Source organism: Zophobas morio, unplaced genomic scaffold (genome assembly GCF_036711695.1).
Source record: "Zophobas morio isolate AGI-343-1 ecotype UQ-CSIRO unplaced genomic scaffold, CSIRO_AGI_Zmor_V1 ptg000014l, whole genome shotgun sequence".
NCBI classification, from domain to species: Eukaryota; Metazoa; Arthropoda; class Insecta; order Coleoptera; family Tenebrionidae; genus Zophobas; species Zophobas morio.
Window position 1 is genome coordinate 1571706 of NW_026972119.1, and position 21930 is coordinate 1593635.

The 21930-nt window shown below is 32.5% G+C and overlaps 1 protein-coding gene across 3 annotated transcripts in view; it reads left to right on the forward strand.

Moving 5' to 3' along the window:
• Window positions 1–21930, forward strand: part of LOC135129140 (lachesin-like) — a 344494-nt gene that overhangs the window by 172120 nt on the left and 150444 nt on the right. The window lies entirely within an intron of this gene.

The following is a 21930-nucleotide window of genomic DNA, read 5'->3' on the forward strand; positions in this document are numbered from 1 at the left end:
AAAAATTATTTCAAATTCCCATTTTTAAACTGTTTGCCACAGTAAAATTATTGTGTGGAAAACATCTGATTTGTGTACCCATGGCACATAACATAAATAAACAATAACGAGAGTTCTGAATTTTTATTATCATTAATGGTGAATTGTGATACAAAATAAATTCGGTATGTTCGAACAAGAAGATGTTCTTTATGATGTAACGGAGGCTGCGGCGACTCTAGTGAAAGATTTATTTCCCACAAAAGCACAGGAAGTATATGAAAATGCCTATGAAGTTTTTTCTGTTTGGTTCAGGGGAGAAAAGTTAAGAAACTGACAGATTATTATTGATTATTTTATGGGACCATAAAAAATTAACGCATTTTCGATTGCATGTATTACTTCTGTAATTGGAAGAAGTACCGTAACATCTTAACAGTATTGTAAAAGTGTATAGCAAAATCTTTACACTGCCGGTATAGTAGTGGTCAACTTTCAAGGTTCAAAGGAGGCGTGGAAGTGTTTTTCTTGACGGTTTCGGGAAAATAACTATTGTTATTCAGCACCCTATAAAATCGTACTTTAGACAATTTTGAAGACACACAGAAAACCAAGATTTCCAGGTTGAATTTTACACGCCGATTTTTCCGTTACAAGTCGACTTTTCGTTGTAAACAAACTTTTATTGCTACGATTTGAAATCAAGTCATAGAAGTTTTTTACAGAATTGTTTTTCGTTTTTTTTTAATTAACTGTGCTGAACAATAAAACGATGTACGTCTCTCTGAAGTAAAAGATTTTACTCCGCTCACTCAAATTAAACCGCTTACTCCTTCGTTGCTCGCGTTTCAAATAAGAGCTCGCTTCGTAAAAAACTACTTTGCTTACTTCGCCACGTAAAATACTATAACAAATAAATTTGTTTACAATAACGATTTCAATTTCGAGCTTTAGGCAGTTTTAAACATCCCTACAATGAACCGCCTGAATTGCATTTTAGGGTATATACACTAACATAATTTTTCAATGTGAAACTAGCTAGGTAATAATAAAAGTAACATTGACTCGAATTACAGAGTAGTAAAAACAAAAATAACTTATTAAATTGAAAAATATGTTCTCCAAATCAATCACAAAGATGCAATATTGAATAAATTTTTTGGACATTTCTCAGATAGCATGAGCCGTATATATCTGTGCTTCTTAGAATGCTGCATTTTAAATAATTTGCCTCCCACTCTTCCGTATCGTATCGTATCGTATCGTATCGTATCATATCGTCCAGGACACAAACCATCAATTCCGATTAGCATTTATCAGAAAAAGCATGTAAACCACAATGTTTAAAACGTCTGCAAAGTTCAATGGCATCATGCACGGAACAATAATCGTAATCAAGACCCACTAACAATTCACCAGCTTTCATTATTTTATTCTAAATACATATTTACAAACTGTATTAGAGCCTGAAATACCCTGGTTAAATTTTTTATAAGTACAAGATGGACTGTTTTAAAGAAAGTCGTTTCAATTAGGTCAGTATTTTGACCATAATTATAAATATGTAAAATCACAACGAATACTTTTCACACTTTGTAGATAAACCAGAGATGCGTATTCGTGGATGAAATTGTACCTAATATTTTAATTTTATATTTATCCTGTAAATTGTTACTTTCAGCAATTTCATGACATTTATTGGTTTCATCTTGCATCATTGCACCAGATTGCTACTTACCCTACTTAATTGCACTTTTCACATTTCTTATTTCACGATCAAGGTTTTATTTAGCATCTTTCGGTTGAAATAAAACAGACGGTTGCTACAAGAGAGTAATAATAGACTTTGGTTTGACACAATCTGCATATGACACAATAATTTTACTAACTTTATCTTTGAATTCATTTAGACGCGGCTTAAAAATATTATTAATTTTGTCATTTATTATTATTAATTAATAGACCCGTGTATCGTGTATAAGGTATGGATTTCGTCAATTATTATTCTAAGTACCAAATTATTTTCCGTCAAGTTGTAAAATCTTTAAATTAATAGATACAGCGTTTTAATAGATAATCTTTTAACTAAAATTTCAAATTGTAGTGACAATTCATTCAATCCTTGAGTTTTTACACTATCAACAGGTTTAGTAATATGTATGTATATCATTGATTCGTTAGTTTTAGTAATGATTTGACATTATTATTACTGTACCTGCGAGCGCAAAGTGCGTTACTCCAAATTGTCAGTTTTCAGTGAGAGCAATTATTTGTGGCTCGTTTTACATACCAGACAAATTATTAGCTTATTCTAAATATATAATACAAAATATTGAATATAACAAATAAAAAATTGTAAATACCTGAATTGGACAAAAAAGCGTCAACATTTTTTAGCAAAAAATACCCATTATCCAATTTTATGTAAAAATGGAGTTATGCACTTTGCGCTCTCAGGTACAGATTAATTAATAAAAGATTATTTTCTACTGTTTCAAATCACATTTAGCTGTTGCATTCTTGTAGTAATTTAAATTCGCTATCAACCTGTAAGTCCATCCTTCTTAGATTTATCACAATCAGACATTATGAATTGTCTAGATAATAAATCAACTGAGATGTTCATCGATGCAGAAAATTACACCTACTCCCAAGAAGAGAAAACTTTAGTTAATTGCATGGATCAAAGGAATGGAATTATCAATAATCGACAACGATTACACCTAAAAAAAGAAGATCATACCTATTTAATCACAGAAAAAATGATCAGTTATTAAGACTTCCACTAATCAGAAAACCAAATAAACGCTACTGTTTATAAACAAATCACGGGAATAAACTGTTGGTCACCAACACCAGACCTGCTCTCCACGGTTTCTGTAAGACTTATCTAGTGTTCCTATGTTATATTAAATCTTAGTACAATCTAAATTATTAGACTATTGCAACATAATTTGGTGTCCTTATCAACAAACTGATATACTGTTATTAGAAAATGTTCAGCGTAAATTTTGAAAATTTTTGTAGTTTAAGATGTTCAGTTCGTACCCTCAACGGCACTTAGGACACTACTTCTCGATTCAGTTAATGAAAAGTCACTGGCTGCCAAAAGGAATGTAAGTCCACTTATATTTTTGCAATACATTTTCAATGATAATATTGAATATGTGTGAAATTATTTAGTGAATTACATAACCGATGTCTTGAGCACTCATAAACCAAACGTGTTGTGGATGTAGGTGTTACAGCGCTATTTTTTTTTAAGCAAATCAAGAACAGTTCACCTCAGTTTCTCAAAAATCACAATAATGTCGCGCCCACCTACATTTAATAATAATAAAGTTATTATTATTATTACAATAACAGCTCTTCATCCAAAATAATTTTCCGACGTTGTGCTGCATTGTAGCTTAATTAATTGATTAATTAGTCCTCTCGTCGCTTTTAAGGAAACAAAATCAATTAAATTTAACACAAATGATTGTGGAGGCTGATGCTTGTGATGTGAACGTGCTTATACTTGAATTCTTTCGAAGTACAGGCATAAAGATTTGAAGTTAAGCATGTAATTACTAAGAGTACATTTATGGGGTTTAAATACATATACTTTATATCGTCGGCGTTTGTGTGGAGAGCAGGCCTTTGCAATTTGCACCCCCGTGGCGCAGGGGCTGCCGGGGGTGTTATTTACACCATTGGTTATACTTTATAGAGGTTATCACAAAACAAAAATCGCAAAATCAAATTTTGTCATTTTTCACAGAACTGACATTTGTTGGACTGTACTTCAGAGGCGAGGGAAATTCTGCCAAAATAAACTTCGAGCAATTTTTTTGGATGCTTTACTCCGATCGGGACCCATTAGAATTCTGAAGTTGTACCATTTTCAAACTCCCCTGTTGTGGGCTGTAACTTATTATTACGTATAACACGTATTGAAAGGATTTAATTTTATTTTACTGGCTAAGAGGTGTGCTTTCAGTAATAAATATAAGTACCTTACCTGAACAAATCATCAATGCATGGTGGGCTACTAAAACTTTGTCATTTTTTCCTGATTTTGAGGATTTTCAGCTGGCTTCTGGCCAACACTGTTGATCTGAGAGAATTAATTTTTTTTCAGTCCTTATACAACAGAAAATGTAACGGAAGCTTTAAATCCCTGGACTGTCATTTTGTGGGAGAAAAAATTGGTCCAAAGTTACTTCGACAGAACTTCCCTCGCTCTTGAAGTACAGTTCAACAAATTCTGCTTCTTTGAAAAATTATAAAAAATTGTTTTCTGATAACCTTTATATATTAAAAACCAGTGGAGTTAATGACGCCTCGAACCAACTGCGCGGTGGGGGTGCAAATTCCGTCCACAGTCATACGGACAATATGAAATATATTCATAGGCAAATAACCAACGGAAAATTATGTATTATTATCAGTGTACATGCTTAATTTCGATTGTTTATGTTTTTACATCGAAAGAATATCATGTAGAAATTTATTTAATTCGAACGAGTTGTCTCCTCAAAACAGAAGATTAAAATTATGAATTAAACCACAATGGAACAAAATGTTTTGAATATCATTATTATTATTATTCTTATTTGATCATAATTAAATAAAGACGTGGGTAATCTCACATTTTCTGGAAAATCAGGCTCTTAATATGATCAATAAAAAATTGGTCGAAGCCTATAAGTAGGTATAATCCGACAAATCCAGCTCTTTAAAAAAAAAATTGGTCTAAAGAGTTTAGACAGTACTTCCCTCGCTGTCGGAAACGTGACGACTGCATGCCTATTATGTTTTTTTTTCGCAGTGGATTTCAGAGAATTCGGTTTTGTAGTTCCTGAGTAAATCAATAAAATAAATTTACGCATTCATTAATTTTTTTGAGTCACCCTACAGGGTGACTCAAAAAAATCCAATACATATACATATGCAAATCCAAAAAAAAATCAATGGAGTGATAAATCACAAGTACAGACGCATCATATTTTGTACAGTTTAGATAGGATTTATTCGGCAAACTTTCGAGCTGACGTCATCAATTTTTTGGAGGGGATAAGCAAATGTATTTTGACTAAACATTTATTATGCTCTTTATAACCTTAAAACATCTGCAAGATTTCAAAGCATTCGGTTTTGCAGTTCATGATTAAATCAAAAAAATAAATTTACGCTTTCATTAATTTTTTTGAATCACCCTGTATATGCAAATCCAAAAAATATGAATGGAGTGATAGATCACAAGTACAGACTGATCATATTTTGTACATTTTAGATATGATTTATTCGGCAAACTTTCGAGCTGACGTCATCAAGTTTTTGGAGGGGATAAGCAAATATATTTTGACTAAACATTTATTATGCTCTTTATGACCTTAAAACATCTGCAAGATTTCAAAGCATTCGGTTTTGTAGTTCCTGATTAAATCAATAAAATATATTTACGCATTCATTAATTTTTTTGAGTCACCCTGTATATGCAAATCCAAAAAATATGAATGGAGTGATAGATTACAAGTACAGACTCATCATATTTTTACAGTTTAGATAGGATTTATTCGGCAAACTTTCGAGCTGACGTCATCAATTTTTTGGAGGGGATAAGCAAATATATTTTGACTAAACATTTATTATGCTCTTTATAACCTTAAAATATCTGCAAGATTTCAAAGCATTCAGTTTTCTAGTTTCTGAGTAAATCAGTAAAATAAATTTACGCATTCATTAATTTTTTTGAGTCACCCTGTATATGCAAATCCAAAAAATATGAATGGAGTGATAGATCACAAGTACAGACTCATCATATTTTGTACATTTTAGATATGATTTATTCCACAAACTTTTGAGCTGACGTCATCAAGTTTTTGGAGGGGATAAGCAAATATTTTTTGACTAAAGATTTACATGTGTAGGACTATGTTATTTTATACAATTGAAAACCCATTTACTATGTACAATTTTGAAGTGACGTCATCGCATTAGTGGTGGGGATGATTAGACAAATTTTGGTTAGCGTTTTACCATCTACATGATATTCTTAATATAAGTACAAAATTTCACAACAATCGGTCGAGTACTTTCGGAGATTATCTGTCTAATAAAAATCCGGGACGGCAGACGGACAGACGGACAGACGGACAGACGGACAGACGGACAGACGGACAGACGGACAGACGGACAGACGGAAATGGGAGACCTATTTCTTCGTCTTCTAGGGGTCATGAAAGATCGAGAAAACGTAAAAGTAGAGAGTCGGCCGACGGACTCGATTACAATACTTCCTTTGCTTACGCTCGGGAAGTAATTATAAAATGTGATTTTACGATTTTCGTTTTGTGATAACCTCTGTAAAATAAAACAAGCGGCATAAATAACACCCCCGCACCCCCTGTGCGTACGGACATTGTAGAATATATTTAAAACACATAACTAACGAGATAAAAATAATGTCCTTCACCACTACGTAATACCAATCTGAAGCTGAAGTGTTTATTTATGTTTATACATGGAAAGAATGTCACCTGGAAATTAGTTTGATTTGAATGAGTTTATCTTCTCAAAATAGAGGACTAAAATTATTTATTGATTAAATCACAATCGAACAAAATGTTATAATTCTTGTTTTATCGTTATTATGTAAAGACGTGCGTATTCTACACTTGTTCGAGAAAATGGAGTGACTCGTTCTTAATTTGACCAACAAAAATTTGTAATGACGTCATCAACTATATAATCCTAGTCACAGGGTACTGCCAATGCAAAAAAAAGTAAAAAGCCAGGTTCGCCATCAAACCCACTGCTTCACGGAGACTCGATGTTCAGTGCTGGTAATATAATGTTATTATAACGTGCATATGTTTTTGCGAAAATTTGAACGTTAAGCGAAAAAACTGAAAGCGTATTCATAGACTGCAAGTATCTATAGGAGTATATATTTGTATAACATTCAACTCATTTTAAAATTCAGTTCATTGAGATGACGTTATTAAATTATTGGTGCGGATGATTAACCAAATTTTGGCTAGTGTTTAACCATCTACATGATATTTCTAACATACATACAAAATTTGACAACAATCGGTCCGGCAGTTTCTGAGGTTACGTGTCTAATAAAAATGGATACGGACAGACAGACAGACAGATAGACAGACAGACAGAGGGAAACGGGGGACTACTTTTTTCGTACTGTAGGGGTCATGAAACGTCGAGAAAACATAAAAGTGACAATTTGTCCGATTACTAGCGTAGACTCGGGGAGTAAACAATGCTTGAAATATGCAAACTTTCAAAAATACAAATTTGAAACTTTCAGGAAATGTAGTCCCTACATTCATCTTTTCACGCCAGTAAGCCCTGTTCTGTTATTTTTCTCTCATTAAGAGAGAACTACCTTTTCTTAAAAGGTAGTCTCTGGAGACATTAAAAAATTAAGTTATTGGGCACACCTGTGAATATATCTGTATATGCATATAAGTTTATAACAATACATTTAGAATTACGAACATTTTTTTCCAGTGGTGCTATTTATTAAATATAAAGTAATGTTTTCAAGAAAAATATGAACATTTTAAAACAGTCCTTTTATTCCATGCAGGTAAAACAAAAAATGTATCTCCCATCATAATGTTCTTTGATACATTTATTATTGTATAAAGAGATTTATTTATTGCTTACTTGACACATTTGATTTCTTGACTTATCTTTATCGAAGTTATCGGAGCTTGAATACCATCGTACTTTTAAAGATGATGATAAAGAAGTACACAATTATGACAAGTTCTTATATTCTTGATTGTAATTAAAATCACAAATGTTGCGGATAAATACATTTCTAAATATTCAACATCGGTTTTTGAAGCAAAAAAGGACCCATACAGATGCTGTTAGTTACTACTACTACTATATAGTTTAAGTTTAACACAGTACCGTAATTACAGATATCAGTAGCAGCACTAGTTGGAACTGAAAAAAAATTATACTGTAAAATAATAGTTTTCTGTGGAAGCCAATTACAATTACTATTACTAATTTCACAAACAGTCATTTAAAAAATATATATACTTCTTAGTGAGTTGAAAATAACAGAACCGAATTTATTTATGGCTTAAAAAGATGAACACAGAAACTAAATTTCCTGAAAGTTTCAAGCCTGTATTTTTTCCTCAACATTACAATTTCAGGGGGCAAATTAGGCTATTATTGTAAAGTTACAAATTTCAAACATTTTTTTCTCCAAAAAAATTATAGTCCAGAAACTAAAACTTCTGTTACATTTTCTTTTGTGTGAGTACAAAATGTATGTGTATGAAAAAAATCAACACTCAAAAATCAACAAATTATAAAGAAAGTTTAAGTAGCCCATCATGCACTGATGACTTGTTCAGGTAAGTTACTTACACTTATTTACTCTTGAAGGCACCCTTCTTAGACAGAAAATAATATTACAATCGTTCAATATGTGTTTTAGAAAAAAGAGTTACATCCCAAAACAGGAGAGTTTGAAAATGGCACAACTTTGGACATCTACTCGTATTTGTTACCGAAAAGATAACCCCCAATTTTTTTTCTCAAATTAAAAAATCATGCGGCGCACCTCATTTGGTGTTTTCACGACCCAATGTCGCTATTTTTACGTTCTGATATTCGAATTTTCTTATTTTATTCTCAACGCCAAAAGGTAGTTTTTAGAGTTTCACAGATTTTAGATATATATGTGGTTTTAGGCTATTCAACGGAAACCTTATCTTAAGATAGCTAAATAATACTCCCTCCGTCCGAAAATATGGTATACATTTTAAATTTATTTTTGTCCGAAATTATGGTATACATTTGTAACTTTATTTAGTAATACTATTATAACGACAATACATTTCAATTTATATGCAATGGGACTTTATTTAGAGCTTCTGGAGAACATAGCAATGTCGTTGGTAACCTTCCCTCAAGACGAAATTTGGATTTATTAAGATGAGGAATTTTATACTTAAAATTAAATACATAAATAAATAAAATTCGTTCGTTAAAAAAAGTGTAAGATTTTTTATTAATTTTTGTTTATAAAGAATACGTTTATTTCATCGTACTAGAAGCGTGAAAAAAGTGTCATAGCGTTTTATTTTTTCACGCATTTGAGTGAAAAAAAGTGTCGTAGCGTGTCATTTTTTAACGGAATAAAACATAGAAGCCTGCCGTTGCTATGATAATTCATAAACACAAGTGGTTTGTATTAATTTTTCCTAACGGCGTGCGGAAAGTGACTAGTTTCCGCACGCTAACCCGTGCGGAAAGTGATACTTTTCCGCACTAGTGCGGGAAGTAAAATGTAAGTACATTTCAAAGATTTATTGATTAATGATTACAACTAGTTATATTAAATGTAAAAGAACAATTTATATAGTTATTTTTCTCATTGCTTTCATTTCGATCTGTCCCTTCAGTGGTTTTCATCTCAAACACCTTGCTAACATTTGCTGCCTCCTTTTGTTCAGATCCAACTTCAGCTTCGTTTTATCGGTGATAGTACAACTGTTACGCCAATACAGCTACTTCTGTAAGTTTCTTTACTTGCTTTTCATTGCACCATGCCCAAAATTCCTTATAAGCCTTCTCATATCGGTCCTTACATTTTGTCGGTATTAGGTCTTGAATTGCATTCTCTGCTTCAGCAACTATATCCGAAGGAATAGAATCGCTAGAGGAATCTTTGTTTTCCATCTTCAATTGGACACACAAAACACAACACGATTAGGTATTATTGACAAATATTTTGCGAAAAACTTGTTTGTGTTTAAACAATTGCATTCGCAATACCTTGACTACTCAACGATATGATTTTCGAATGTGCTGCGATTTAAAATTTGACGAAAAACTTAATTGCTGAAAGATTTAACAGACGCTGTTAGGAAAAACATTATTCCTAACGCGCGTGGGAAGTGCGATTCCGAAACTCGTGCAGGTACCGAAACTCGCTACGCTCGTTTCAGTAACACCTGCACTCGTTTCGGAATCGCTGACTTCCCACACTTGTTAGGAAAATAACTATTCTCGGTGTGCTGTGATAATTTGTGTGCTCGGACAATGGAATCGGACAGCGATGAAGATTTCTCGTGCACCCCCGAAAAAATTGTCAAGACGGCAAATACGGCTACATTTAATATCTATGTTCCAAAATAAAAAGTTTTTGAAGTTGCTGAGTGTTGAGTTTTGTTACGAACGCGAAAAAAATTTTGTATGCGACTCGTGAGTAAAGTGGCTTTTTTTACTCGGCGGATTTGTGAACTCGCCTTCGGCTCGTGCGGCAAATTTTCCTTCTCGTAAAAAAAAGATACACTTTACTCACTAGTTGCATAAATAACGATTAGTTGGCTTTACCGGAAGATTCTAAAGAGCATGCTGAATTCATCTAAGCGTCAGTATTCTGTTTACTAAATCAAATTCACATGGACATTCAGCAAACCCGAAAACGCAGACTAATGATTACTAATATTTCAAATAATCCCATATTTTGAGTACATTAGATAACATGTACTTCGTCTTAATTCGGAACGCTTGTAATTAGCGTTTACGTGTTAGCCATACCAGTAAACACAGTAAAACTGAAAAATGTTACACTATCTCAGCGCAAACATTATTTCTATAGAAGACAAATATTTTATAATTTATTTTTATATCACCAGTACCCAATACTAATAACACTTCGTACGTGCCGCAATTTTGGAAGATACGCCGAGCGATATATCTCTTTCGTTGCATCTGGCAAACACTTAAATTTTTGAACGAAACAGTTTCCTACCAAATAAATATTATAATTTATTGCAATAGCGTCTATAAAACTCTAAATTGCTTTAGACTTTTTAATCACCAATAATCCTCAATATAGGGGACAATATTACGGTTTACTACTCTCATAAAATGGTCAGTTATAGCAAAGCGTAAGTGCTGGAGATACAATCTATGCAGTTTTCACGGTTGTTTCTACAGCGCAGTTGACACTTTTATATCAACTTCATTAAAATTGAATACAGTTTTACAACGTTCCAGTTATAACATAGACTTTTAAATTTGAAAATTAACTAAAATTAGTAGTATTTTAGTTACTAATTTCTGCCTGATAGCAGACAAATTCTACCACTTATATGTAAAACATGTTCGCTTTTGTAAGAAGCCATGCCATACAAGTGCCATAAAATAAAAGCCTATCGGTTCCCGTAAACTTCTTTACAACATCCTTCGTACCAATAAAAGATGCAGCCGAACCATTTAGAAAGATTCGTTTATGTTTCCCTCTTTAAAACCGATACGGAGAAAAGTCTTGTTGTGCCATTACATAAATATAAGTAGCGAGAGCGAACAGTAAATAGCGAACTTTTTCACGAAGAAGAGACTAGACTATTACACGAGTGGCCGCCTACGGAAGAGAATTATGGAGAGAGAGCAAAAGAACTTTTTCGAACCCTATGCAGCTGACGAAATGGTCCAAGGGGTTTACTCCCCCTAAATTACACAGTCACAAGACGTACGGTTTGCGGTTGTTATACGTATATTGCGGAGCTGGATTAAGTAACTCGGATATAATGGACACCGTTTTTCACACATTTAAATTGGGGAAATGAGATAATTTTAATGAATGGTTTTTAAATATTTTAAGCTGAGAACCAAGACACTAGAAGGCTAATTAATCGCCCAAATTACCAGAAAAAGCTATAGCACTGCTCGAGGAACAAAACACTGCCAGTGTACTTAGGTAGTAGACCGTTATTACACTCCATTTGCTGTGAACAAATGTCCAAAAAATTGTGGTGGAAAATGTTCATTGACATGGAATGTAAGCACTGGAGAAACCAGCAGATTTCTATTAGTTAATTAAACCAAATTTAATAATGTAGTTTTCGTATAATGTACTCAGCAAAATATAAAATATTCAATATGAGTGGACATACATGATATTGAGCAATCGTAGTAACTATAATTTAAAGCATTTAGATATTTTTGTTTAATGTAAATTAACATCTGCTAATCTACGTGTCCCTGTTAAAATGCTGATGACATCACAACAAAATTTTGTTATAGTAAACTCACTACAAATATACACATAACATGCTTCTTTACCTACAGTTTAACAATGAACACATAATTTTATTTTAACTTATGGGGACTATTATATAATAACAATAAATTATTAAATTAAATTTTTATAATTTTTCGAAGAAGCTACAAATGCAATTTCTGAAGTACAGTCGAACATTTGTGCTGTAGAAGCGAGAGAAGTTATGCTAAATAACTTTACAACAATTTTTTATGCAAATAGTCCTTATGGTATTTTACTATACTGAAAATCAACTGCTGCTGAAAACTTTTCCAATTTCATCGAATATTATTATAGTCTAGGAGCCCATGACACATGTTCCATGAAGTGTTTGATGCATTAGTAAACTTACCTGATAGTTTCGATAAAATATATGAGTAAATAATAACTGCCTGACCTACCTGGGAACACCAGGTACTGCGCATAGAGGAAAGGTACGAAAAAAATGTTGCCAAAAAATATTTGATTCAAAAGTCAACAAAGACGTTTCAATAACTGAGTTGGTTTACAATAAAAAAAATAAAAAAGGCGACGGTTTGGAAGAGGTTAATTTAGAAGCAAAGGTTGTATTTCTATAAATTCAAAAAAAGTGTTTGATTCAAATTGAAAATTTCATAGCGTGTTAATTATACATACTAAAAAATGTTTGCAAAAAGGCCGACAGTTTTTCTGGGGATTAACAATTGGCAGACATGAAAATAAAAGCAGGACGGAATGCCATAAATATTAGTGAAAAAAAGTCGGCATTGTGATCCGGTTGTTGCAATTTGTAGAAAAAATCTTTTAGTTTAGTTTCTGTTTCACTCTCACCTCTACAGGTTGATAAGTGTTATCACATCACTATTTGTCTTAAATTACAAGTATCATAAATGCTTTTCAGTTCAGTCTTTAGTCGCACCTCTCTTATTAAATACGCCAGACGTGATTAAATTGTTTCGCTATTTTATTGATTCCAAATCACTAGTCAAGAATAACAATAATGCAGTACTTTTATTATTAGTATTACAATACGTCTACCGAAACTGATATATGCGTCCATGCAAAAATGTGGATGACACCAACACAAAATTTTGTAATAGAAAAACTCACTTGTAACAAACGATTAGCACGTTTCTTTACCTTTACTCAAACGTTAGACACATATTTTTATTTTAGCTTATAATGGTTGCCATAAAAAAACAATAAAATCCGCAAAATCAAATCTTTTCATTTTTCGCTGGATTTGACAAGCTGTACTTTATGGGCGAGGAAAGTTCTGTCGAAGTAATTTTCAACCAATTTTTTTTATTGTAAACCAACTCAATTATTGAAATGTTTTCGTTGGATTTTTAATCAAACACTTTTTTTCCAAAATTTTTTTCGCACCTTTCCCCCATGCGCAGTACCTAATTCGCACGTAGGTCACACAAACCGTTCATTATTTACTCATATATAAAATATTGTTATTATTATCGCCCACACGTTTCCCAAGAAACGGAATTCATTGTTTTGATTCACATGTAACTATTGCCAAATTTTCAGAAAAAATAAAAGTAATAATTATTATTAATTATAATCATTTTTAAAAAAATGTATACAATCATTTCCACCAGCAGTATCTTTAGCGTTGATTGCGGATCCTGTAAACCGCACACCTGCTCCATATTTTATTCCTTTTCTGCCTTGTATTTGGTATTATTTGGGGTAGCTATAACATTCGTTCATATCTCGTTATCAAAGTCTGTATGCTATTACCCTAATCGAAATCTTTTCCCTGAAAATAAAACGTTTGTGCTCGATCCGGCAAAAAACCACTGATAACATAACAATCAAGCACATAATAATTACCCCAGTTAAAAAACCACCCATTTTGATAAGCACCACCGTGTTGGGTTCATGATAATACAGATGTTAACGTCAAACATCCTGATTACCTTTCTACGTTGCTTTCCAGTCACGAACACGTTCTAGATTAAAATTGCCGGATCAACTTTGATTGAAAGTAATTGGTAAAACACAAATGCAATTAATTCAGTAAATAAGTAATGGAAGACTTCCTACTACACGGTGAAAGATGCACCTTATTTCGCTCCCATTTCAATGTAATGGAGTGCACCTAATGTTATTCTGTTTGTACTTGTTTGGTAAAAGTGCTCTGATATAACAAGATGAAATTACTTTGCCGATACTTCGGAATATTAAATAACTTTTCACAATGTGCTCTCCATTTCGCGCATAAAATTTCTTCGTTAACAGGAAGTTTTAATGCTTTAAATTTTTTATTAAATCCTCAAAGAGAGGGTCGGAAGGCCGATTTCCTTTAAGACGGAGTCGACGATAACCGATAAATATTGACGAGACAAACATTAATAACGATGACGCGCTTTGTACAGAAAACTACACATTTATAAATACTCGTATGTAATTTATTGAAATATACTCCCCAGTAACTTCCATGTGAGTCTCTAGATTTAAAAAATACAAACTTCATATTCCTCTTATATTTAATTTTGTTACAACTGCTGTGAATATCTCGATTTATTTTTAGTAGAGTTTTGAGTAAAATAGGGTTAAGATTATATTTGAAGACTTCAGCTTGACCTAATCATTGCTGCTACTGTGAAGTACTGTGAAGTTAACGTTAAATCTGTTGCAAAGATGTTACGTAATTATACTCCTATTTTCAAATTTCTGAAGCACTGCAATCATCCGTATCGATTTATATACATATAGCACTATATACAGGGTTCAGAGCACTACCGCATAATTTTAATGGCGCATTGTATACCAAAAAATAAGTCAATAATCCTAATAAGAGCATGGTCAATAAAAGTTGGCTATCAGCGAATCTTAAAAATTCGTGGAGTCCGTCTCAGCAGAGTAGTTGCTATTACAAAGTTCGGTAAAACAAATAAATATTTTATTCAATTTATTTTATTTTATTTTATTCAATTACGTCCCCCAACAGGCACGGAGGCCCAATTACAGGGGAACGGGACATACACGACACCCAGAGTCTAACCCACGACCCAAGGTGTAGCGGGCAAGCATGATGCTAACTAACCCGGGTGGGTTAGTTAACATCATATGCCCCATAGGTTGGTAAAATCTATTTACCAAACGCCATTTGGAAGAAGTGGAACTAAAATACTGTTTACTCTGCAGCTACCGAATTTTGCAAAGATGCCAAATGGTATCCAAATATTTCTTGTAGAACATATTGAAAATTTAAAGTAAGAGTTCATAGCTCATACCTTACTGGCACTTACAATTTTATTTTTAATAGAACTGTTATTGTTCCAGTGATGATTCTGAAATGATTACTAATTCTAAAAATTGGCCGAAGGTTATTTCGACAGAATTTCCTTCGCCCCTAAAGTACACTAAAACATACCCAGCTGTTTTGAAAAATTATAAAATTTGATTTTTGGATTTTTTTTATGAGAATCCCTATAAGTTAAAATAAAGATATTTATCCATTGTTCAAGTATATGCTACACGTATGTTTGAAATGAGTTTTTCCTTGACAAAATTTTGTGATGACGTCATCAATATTTTTGCAAGCACCCGTATTATATCACTTTGGGTAGGTGCAGTGTAATACGTACTAATAACAACAATGTTGTATTAGCATATTTTCGAGACAAGTACAATTCAAGGGCGAGGGAAGTTCTCTCGAAATAACGTTCGACTAATTTTTATTTTCACAATCAAAATTTAAATAAGTCACAAAAAATGTTGGAAGTGGCCTACATCTTGCTGTAAACACAACCTAACCCTTTTACAGAGATGTTGCGATGTATGAATCATTTATAGACTCTTCGTATATGCTTCAACTAGAATCCTAACGTTACAGTTTGAATAAAGTAGTAAAATAGTAACTGAATGACTATAATTTTCTATTCAGTTAAGTGATATCCCCTTTACGTGGTGTAGCAAAGATATTCAAATTAAATTAAATTAAAAATTAGAAATAGATATTTCGAAGTAATTTAACAATTTTCCAATTGCTTTATTTTTTTTAAACAAATGCAAGCAAGATAAATGTAATATTTTTAACTTCTCTAATTATATAGTCTTTATTGCGACCCAACGTATCTACCAAAGTTTTCGGCGTTTCGAGGGGGTTAAAATAACAAATTCATCTACCCCTCCTAAATCGCGTAATTCCTGGCGTTTAAACAACCGAACGAAATCACTTAAGCAGACTTTGCAGTATAAAACAGTGGCAATAAAATATCTTGACAACAAGAAATGGAAACCGACTTAACCTCTCCCTGGGGGTGAACTGTAATAAATCAGAACACACACGCGCATACGCTCGACGGGCCTTGAGGGTATTCGTTTTGCATTGTATTAAATCAGACGCCATTGAAAGTTTAAGTGCATTTTACTGTTAGCTCCTGTTCCTTTTTGCTCTTTGTCTAAAAATGTTTGCTTTTGCGTGTCCAGCAATTTCCACCGTATTCGTTACCTTGCATTCGCATCTCACTTTTTAAATTAATTAAATCGCTAAAAAATGCCTCAAGGAAATTGAGTGACAGTTTCGTGATGTGTTATTTTAGACCCGTCTGCTGAAAAGACATGAATTTAATTGTTCTTTTGAGAATTTTATTTTACCGGGAAATTGGTTTCGCTTATTTAGTGGAATGATTAATTACATGAGGTTTGCGGAAAAATCCAACAAATCCAACTGATTTTCAAATGATTTAAATATTTCCTACTTGTTGTCAATCAGTCGCTTTGAAACCTATCCGTATTGTTCTTCTAAAAATTGGAGTGTATACTGAAATATGATCATAAAGTTTTTCAAAGACCCAAGACCCTAAGTAATAAAAACTCCACAGATAAAGACAAATTTTTATCCAATTTTACGCCAAGTATGGCCTATATTTTAAAGTGGAATTGAAAAGGATGGAAAAAGGTAGGAAAATTTTCAGATGATAAATTTGATAAAAAGAATCCATACACTTCTAGTAAACAACGCGAATGTTTCAAGATTCAACTCATTATAAAACAAAGCGTTCATATAAAGGTACATTTTACGCATTTCGTATAATGAAATGCTATTTGGAGAAATCATAAATATATTCTCTAAATAATAAAACATAAGCCGTTAGTGAGTGTTAAATATTTGATTTGTTGCTCTAAAAGACGACAATTATTTATACTTAATAACATTGAAGCCCATTTATTTTTCATGCGATAGTAAATATTTATCACTCAGAAAACGAACAACATTTTTTCAGAATTTAGGACATTTAGAAGCACACCGTTAAACCATAATTCTTTAGGTTAATTTATACTTTCAACATATGGTGATGCTTTTAGCAATCCCATCCCATCCAAAGACTTTAAATCGATCATGTGAGCAATGAAGAAAACCTAAATAAAGTTAAATGCAATTATTTTACAAATTGTATGTTTATTATTATATAGAGATAAAAACGGCAAAAAAGAAACTATTCATAATATTAAATAAAAAGACCCTTTCGGTTTAAGTAGAATTAGAAATTAAAATTGTAATAAAAATTAGTGTTTTTTTTTAATGGTAGCTTGAAACGTTTTAATGCGTTTTTGTTGTTGTTATCACCAAAATATGCCAATATGCCACCTGTCTGACGGTCCTAACTGGTACTGACAAAGTTATTTGAAAGCATAATATCCACCTCATTTAGAAATTTAAAATTGACACCATACGTTATGGATTTTTACGAATCCCAGGGTTTTATGTTGCAGTCAAGCATTTTACCTACAGTTTCTTTAATAATAAAAAATAATTTTCGAAGTGTTTTCGTTTTTTTATATAAAATAAAATAATTTTGTTAGATTATAAAATCAGCAGAACTAAAAAACCTTTTTAAGTGTTTTAATTGATTGAAAATAATTAATTAATAATTTTTGGGCTTGACTGTTGGGATAAAACGTTCAAATGGCAGCAGTTTATTTAATTGAATTTTAAAAATGTAATACACATTTATAAAACTGAATCTCTTTTCTGTTAAAGACTTTACAACAAATTTAAGTGATATTTAAAAGTAGCTTTAAAAAAAATAACGAATTACTGTTAAATTCCGAAATATATTTGTTGTAGTTGTACTTGTAAAACTGTAATGATTAATCAATTGTTCATTCTATTACCATATGTTAATACATGTTACGTCCCAACGTATATTCATTTTAGAACAAGAACTGTATTTGCCTGCTAGTGGTATCAACCCTGCCGAAGTGACCTCTAACCCTGATGCGAACGAATTGTTTATTTTTATTCATAACGATCATCTGGATCGTTAAATACATGTTATCAAAACAGCGTGTTAACTCATGCTGTTATAATATTTTGGATCTAAAATTAATTGACATTTTTCAAGCAACTAAAATAGCATGTACCTACGCATTTGCAAAACATTATAATCATATCAATCAAAATTACAAGACACTTGTTTAGAATAAAAATTATGTGACGGTAGAGAGTATATAAATTTAAGATCTATTTAGTATGAATGCGATACTTATCTTTATACTCTTTTAAAAACTGTCATTAAGCATAAGTAACACGACCATAAGTTGCTATTAATTTGTCTGTCTTTCTAAGCAGCATAAAAATCTAAACATTTGCTTAAATCCGTGTTAAGATATTATCAATAAGAGATCAAATTAGATATATGTCGCATAGTCCAATTTACACTGTAAATAATATTGAAAATTTAAATTTATCCGTCAGTTTAATTGATTACGGATTAAAAAAATGTATAATATTTAATAAACTAGGAACATACAAATATATTTGATGATTTTCTTTCAACCTTTACTGCATAAATCATTTCTTTCTGATTTATACAACAACATACATTTCAGCAGGCCCAAGATAAGAGCCTCGCATTATAGTTTTTGGGTTGGGGTCGCCTCGAGACATATATTTTTCCCGACTTCTCAAAATGAAATATACGACGTAACTTTATCAGTTTTAAACAAAAGTCAAACTAACAGCATATAAAGTACAAGAGCCCATTACTATAAAAGTTAGGCTGTTGCAATGATAAATGAATACTTAGCAGACTTGGCAGTCCTGATAAAAACTAGAAGCTAAAAAGACCTTCCACAGATCCTCGCAGAGGGTCGAACGATTACCATCGCATAAAAACTCTACTCTGTGTCGGCATTAACGGCTTTTTGTTGTTATACTCGATGAAAATGTTAATGTGCCAAATCGATGGACGCCCCCGTTTTAATAACGACTAACCGTTTATTGTTTGCTGCTCGTTTTAGAACTGCCCCAGAAAGTTTATTTAAGAATAACTACGCGATTTCAAGCTTGTCAAACTTTTTTAGGGTATTGTGTAATTTGATTTTTATAAATGGCTTTCCCGAGGCCGTGTACATTTTAGATGATGTAATGCCTTTCCGAGACCAATTTGCGACAGGAAAACATGCGAGAAAATAATCACAGAACCTAAAATTACCCGTTGGAAATTGTCCCGAACACATATTGTTATGTAGTAGTAATTTATATTTACAATAAAACAACAGAGTCCACACAACTGAGTAGGAAGCATCAGAATATATTACAGCAAAATTATTATTACCCCGGCGCATCCACCATACTTGAACAGAACCAGTTTCAAATTGTTCGATTGTCCTCATTTTCTCGAACAGTTTCGGCTCCATCACACAGTGTTCACGTCTCTTTCATCATGTTGAATAACCGTTATGATAATTTTTATTCTTGACACATTTTATACCAGCCATTTTGCTTCAGTCGCTCGCTCACTTCCGTGTGCACGTCATTTCCTAGAACGGCACCCAGGGGAATATGTTATACATGTTTAGGGAACGTAAAAAACCGTGGGTGCCAAACTGGCAAAGATGCTCCTTTCCGTAATGACCTTATCAATAAAGTGATTTGATGTCGTGACATTTTTGAGCAATCGTTCAGGGACGCTTTTACTGTGAAGAATTTTGCAAACAGTAGAGCTTGTGGAGTACGGTTTCGAACAAGTTCCTGCGATTCCGATATGAAAAGACATTACACGTTTTCATTAGTGGGTATTGTGGAAGTTTATTTGCTATATGGAAATGTGTACAACGTGCTTTTGTACAGACTACCGATAATAATCTGGTGTTTTCCGGGAAACTTATCGCGGAGATGAAACGTGATGTTCGCTTTATGACTTAGACAAAGACAAAGTGAACAACATGAAAACTAGTATCAGAAGCTTGTGTGGTGAACGGCAAAGCGACATGTAAGCAAACCGCAAGGATAATAATTACTTCGTCTATTTGATACTGTCTTCTGTTGTCGGAATATCCTTTTATTATAATAGCGCAGAAATTGTTTTGTCTGGTTTTCTCTTGCACATCATAAAAAAACAATGATGGAAAAACTTCGAAAAATCGAACCTCTTCGATTTATTGTGTTGTAGAAGAAATGCGCGAAATCATCTAAAAATGGGGACCGTAAAATAGATTAGGTTTAAAATCTTATGAGCCGTTGTGGAACTCTCTATAATTCTTTTTAAAAAATATCCACATAATCGTTTTAAAATACGAATCCTTTTTGTAATTAACTTACCTTTGGCAAGTTTTCTCAAAATGGTTCCACCATATTTTTACCTTGATCAATTCTTCGCGTACAAGGCAAAGGAAATATTAGGAGTACATGAATGGAATGATAAATCACAAGTATAGAGTATAGACCCATCATATTTTTTACATTTTCGATAGGATATAAGTATTTGGCAAAATTTTGAAATGACGTCATTAGTTTTTAGGGGGTCGTAAAGGATAAATTTTGTTTAACGATTTACCATGTTTCCGATAACATTCAAACGTTTACGAGATTTAGCTTTTGCAGTTTCAAAATTGAATTGTAAAATGTTATAAAACCTAGTTTTTTTTGCAAAAACCTGAATGCCAAGTGGAGAATTATGTTATTTTATAAAATTTAAATAACATTTACTATTGTAAAAGATGATACCATATTATTATTTATTGGTGGGGATCATCATACAATTTTGATTAGCGTTTTCCCATCTACACGGTACTCCCAATATACACACAAAATTTGGCAACAGTCGATCTGGTAGTTTAGAAGATTATCTGTCTAATAAAAATCGACACAGACGCGGTCAAATGACGGACGGGAAATGGTAGACGACAGATAGGCAGACAGACAGGCGGAAACGAGAGACCTATGTTTTCGTATTCTAGGAGTCATGAAAACAAAATTAGCGAACCGCCCGATAGACAATACTTCCCTAGCTTGGGAAGTGAAAATTGGTCGAAAGGTATTTCGACAGAACTTCCCTGACCCTTGAAGTATAGTTCAACAAATCCCCCTTCTTTACAAAATTATAAAATTTAATTTTATAATAAAAAAAAAACATAACCCACAATCCTTTGGTATAACGCAGCTCAGTAATTTTTGCGTGCCAGAAATGTCGGTGTCAAATATGATATATAAATTAATCAAATCTTGAGAAACTTTACATTAAATCTCCATTACATTCATTACACAAAAACATGTTGATATTAATAACATTATAAAGATTTGCGTCAGCAGTGGAAATGAAAGAGAGCATCACTTAAATAATAATGATTTTAAAGGAAATATATATACATGATAAGCAATTTCCGGAACGATTAAAAAAAAACTGAACTTTTGCACGCATTGTAACTATATAGTTAAAATAAAAGTATTTACTCATAATATTTTCAATTTTTTTACACTTCCGGTTTAACCGAAAATGTACGAAAGTTATTTTTTTTAGACCACGCAACTTGTGGGTATATTATTCCATTTTTGGATGGAGAATGAAATACAACATTAGTCAATTATTAATACTCAAGTTTTATATTCATCGAAATTTAATATAGAAGCAATG